Raw genomic sequence first — 4746 nt, 5'->3', positions numbered from 1 at the left:
ATACATGAGCCTGTGGGGCCATTCTTATTCAAACTGCCACAGCACTCAACAAATTCAGGTCAATATTTCAGTCTCCACTATCCCCCAGATGCAGTGCACAAGAGAGGCAAGGCCCTCAGGTAGCCCTTGTTCACAAGAGCGCTTCCGTGTGCGTTTATTCTTGCTTGCTTCTGCCGTTTTAGCTGTGGATGCTATAACAATGAGCCGTAAGCTATGTAGCTCATACCATACATATTTACTATTCAAGTTTTGACATCTAGAAAGTACCAGTTCTTTAATTCCTTGGAAAGGCTCTTCCTGGTTTGCAGGTAAGAGTTTTTTCTCACAGCCCTCACTCGGGAGGAAGTGTTCCTCACAGACTGTCTCACCCCCTTCTCACCTCACCTCCCACAGGCCCCATCTTCAAACACCATGGAGATTAGAAGGTCACCTTAAAGTTTTGATAAAAATCCAGCCTACCTGGAGCCAGAGGACTGGGAGAGCCCTCTTCAAATGTTTGTTAAGTGGATAAGCCAGGGAGAAGTCAGTAATTGGGAAACCAGATAGTCACATGGAAAAGAGGTGTACACACTGTGACTGCAGCGCATGGGAAAAGGCAGATGCTGTCTACAGAGTGTTGTCTTTCGGATTAGATGCTGTCGGTGCTCCTTAAGGCAAAGGCTTGTTTGGTTCCATCTACTTTTCTGTTCCTACATTTCAATTTTGTTGCCCTACTTAATAAGTTATTAAATTTCTTCAAAGCTTTTTCAAAGTAGGGTGCAGTATAAATAAATGCGTTTTAAAAGTCCAGCTGAAGTGAGGACAATAGATTCCCCCTAGGGTGACGGGCAGGAAGGGCTGGGGTGGAAATGGGTATCTGGAGGACAGAAAGTTCCCTGATAGCATGGTTGCTCCGTGGAGCCCTGAGCATAGAGTTCTCTGCTGTTCCAGAAAACAAAACAAACAAAACAAAAACTGACCTTTGTGGAAAGAGTTGGTCTTTTGTTTTTGTTTTTTAAGCTGAATTCTTTTGCTATAAGCAAGCCCTTATGCTTCTTTGAAATGGGAACTCATTCCCTAACTGTACAGAAATGCAATTTGGTCTACATTCACAACTTTCAGCAAATGGAACTTTCCACCCTAGACGTAGAATAGACCAAGATCAGCCAAGTGGTAGTGGCACTCACCTTTTATCCCAATCTTCAGGAGACAGAGGCGGGTAGATCTCTGTGGATTCTAGGCCAAGTTGATCTACACAGAGAGTTCCAGCAGGGCAACACAGAGAAACCCTGTCTTGAGGAAAAATAAATAAATAAAGATCAAGAAAAAGGCTAGAGTTGAATGTGGCAGTAACTTTGGGCAGATGTCTTTGTTAGCAGAACCCACTAGGAAGGGGTACTGTGCTTTTTTAAGGTTCAGAATCAATTCTGGTCTGACCACGTGGTTGTCCTACCTCTTTATGAGACCCAGGTGTGATTTGAACTCCTTATTGTAGACTCAAACAGTCAATTAATGCCATTCCCTATTCCTCCAAGCACTGGCTTGAGCCCCCACTGATCCAGTCAATGGCTTCCTTCTTTACCCTTTTGAGGGCTGAGATTTTCCCCTACAACCTGGGTGGTTTGTCAAAGCTGTGCCTAATCTAAGCACTTGTTAGGGGTTCAGGGCTCATCCAGCAGACACCATTGCTCATGAGTTAGTAGAGCTCTGGGGCTGATATTGGAGGAACTGGCTTCCCCTCGCATGCTTAACTCCCCAGTCCTTCACAAGTGGGGGTGAGGGTGGGAGTGGGGGCTCCCCAACATTCTAAGAGCATACCTTGGAGCAAGTGTATAGAAGATGCTAGTAGTTGTTGGTTTTCTGTAATTTGGACTTTAAATGTGTTTCCTAACCCCGCAGGGTGTGGGAACTAGAAGCAGCGGAGCTTACTAAGAAAGCCTTTTGGTCACTGGCATGGACCCCTCTTCCCCTCTTTTGGTGTCTAGCCTCAAGGGGAACGCTTAACCTTGACCCTGGCTCCTGCTATGGTGTATAGGCCAACAGACGGTGGAGATACCCTCTAAAACTCTTACAAGGATGATTGGCTCAGGCACCTTTATTTTGGCAACTGCCTCACTTGATGAAGCAGATTTACTTAAACAAAACTCAAATTGATTTAACAGGTCTCCGTTGCTTTTAAAATGTGTGTTGTTTTCCAAAATGAAGTAAAGACAGAATTAGTGAAAATCCCAAGTACTAGTCAGGATGAAGAAAAGCTGTCACTTGACCTGAGTGGAACACATGTTATGACTGCTCTGAAAAGCAGGTTGTAATTTCTTCCAAGCCAGAACATTCCCTGCCATCTATAACTAAGCATTGCACTCCTGATAAAAACCTGTCCTTACACCAAAACCCTGCATATGAATTTTATACCCGCTTCCCCTCAAATAGTTGATAAAATGTAGAACCAACCCAAATGCCTTTCAAGGAGAGAATGGATACGTAAATCCTGGTGCTCACACATCATAGATTTCTGGAACAAGGAAAAAATGAACAATGTAGAGCATGACTCAAATGGACCTCAAGGAAACAGCGCACAGGGAGGAAGAGCAAGAAAAGGTCAAAGGCAGCAAGCAGAGCTGGTGTCCTTAGGACGCTGGTGTCTAGTGTGCAGGCTGGAGGGTGCCCCAGTATCCATGCTACTGTTACTGTTGCTGCTCAGACAGCTCTGCTTCCCATCTAGCTGAGACAAAGCTCATCACGGTAGCAACTGTGGTCAACTTTCGCACACAGAGAGACCAGGGCAGTGCTGTTGACCTGCTGAGTGAGAGACGTGCACTGAGGTTGTTGGAGGCCGCCGAAGTTGTCATTCATAAAACACAATGAAGAGACTGGGGGAAGACTAGACTGGTCATCATGAAAAAGGAAACATTTTTGAGGCTGTAAACCAACTTGTCAAGATGTTGGCTGAAGGTTTAACTAGAATAACTACCACCTCTGTCTGCTTTACCCATGGGATGTAATATGATACATTGCAAACACTAGTTCTGTATGCGTGTTGCTCACCTTACTTAGTGAAACACTGTGATACATGTTTGTTTAAGCAAAAAAGGGATAAACCAACCTCACAGTGCATATGTTCTTTTGGCCTTAAATTCTTTGAATTTAAAATTACAATCTTAGAACATAGTTTTAGAGGCGGGTGGTGGTGATGGTGATGGTGGTGGTGGTGGTGGTGGTGGTGGTGGTGCACACCTTTAATCCCAGCACTCGGGAGGCAGAGGCAGGTGGATCTCTATGAGTTTGAGATCAGCTTGGTCTATAAAAGCTAGTTACAGGACAGCCTCCAAAACCTTAGAGAAACCCTGTATCGAAAAACAAACAAACAAACAAAAAACCCAAAAAAACAAAAAGAAAGAACATAGTTTTAATCTTGAGGTTAACATACTGAATTATTCTCAAAGTCATATGTATATGCAGACTGTACCCTAGGTTTCTGAGAGAAATCACTGTCTTTCTATATTAGTTTACCTAGGAAGTTAAGTGAAGGATGGCTAGGCTGGACACTCACTTCGTATTGTAGTTTAGGAAAACCTTTTGAGACCTTGGCACTCCTGACAGTGGTTAAGAACACCAGAAAGAGGGTGGGACTCGCGTCACGGCGGTGGAGACTAGAAGGCTCAGTGCTCGCCCTCACTTCGCCATGGAGAAGACCAAGCTGATCCAGAAGGCCAAGCTGGCCGAGCAGGCCAAACGCTATGACAACATGCCTACCTGCATGAAAGCCGTGACGGAGCAGGGCGCTGAGATGTCCAATGAGGAGCACAACTTGCTGTCAGTGGCCTACAAGAACGTGGTTAGGAGCCGCAGGTATGCCTGGAGGGTCATCCTGAGCATCGAGCAGAAGACAGACACCTCTGACAAGAACTATTGGGAAAAAGTGGAGTCGGAGCTGAGGTCCATCTGCACCACGGTCCTGGAATTGTTGGATAAGTATTGAATAGCTAATGCAACTAATATAGAGTGTAAGGTCTTCTATCTGAAGATGAAGGGAGATTATTCCCTGTATCTTGCTGAAGTAGCATGTGGCAATGATAGAAAACAAACGATAGATAATTCCCAAGGAGCCTACCAAGAGGCATTTGATATAAGCAAGAAAGAGATACAACTTACACATCCAATCCACCAGGGGCTGGCTCTTAACTTTTCTGCAATTTACTATGAGATCCTTAATAATCCTGAGCTTGCCTGCACACTGGCCCAAACGGCTTTTGATGAGGCCATCGCAGAGTTTGATACACTGAATGAAGACTCCTACAGACAGCACCCTCATCATGCAGTTGCTTAGAGACAACATTATGGACATCAGACAATACAGGAGAAGACTGTGATGTAGCCTAGGGGGCTGAAAACTAAAGCCATCCAGGGCGCTGTCCACCGTCCCCCCTAGAAAACCTTTTTACATCTCCATTCCTTATTCCACTTGGATTTCCTCTAGTAAGGAAGCCCATTCATGTGTATGGGATCAACTGTTTATAGTCTTTTCACACTGCAGCTTTGGGAAACTCCATGCCTTGATTTGTGTTGTCTCGGCCTTCCTGGTATGTGGTTACTCCCATAGAAAAGTATCAATAGCTTCATTTCATGTAAACTTCCAGACACTTGTGTAGAGGACTGGCAGTGCATTTGGTATTTAAGTAATCTGAACCAGTTCTGCAAGTGGCTGTGTTTTGTATTACTGTGAAGATATGGAAATGTAGTACGTTACAATTTAAAGTAATTGTAATA

At 44.5% G+C, this 4746-nt stretch overlaps 1 pseudogene; it reads left to right on the top strand.

Moving 5' to 3' along the window:
• Window positions 1-3661: 3661 nt before the first annotated feature.
• On the top strand, window positions 3662-4374 carry LOC127233962 (14-3-3 protein theta-like; annotated as a pseudogene).
• The last annotated feature ends 372 nt before the right edge of the window (window positions 4375-4746 follow it).

Source organism: Phodopus roborovskii, unplaced genomic scaffold (assembly GCF_943737965.1).
Source record: "Phodopus roborovskii unplaced genomic scaffold, PHOROB, whole genome shotgun sequence".
Taxonomy (NCBI): domain Eukaryota; kingdom Metazoa; phylum Chordata; class Mammalia; order Rodentia; family Cricetidae; genus Phodopus; species Phodopus roborovskii.
The sequence above is the reverse complement of the archived record's forward strand: the minus strand, read 5'-3'. Positions and strand labels throughout refer to the sequence as shown.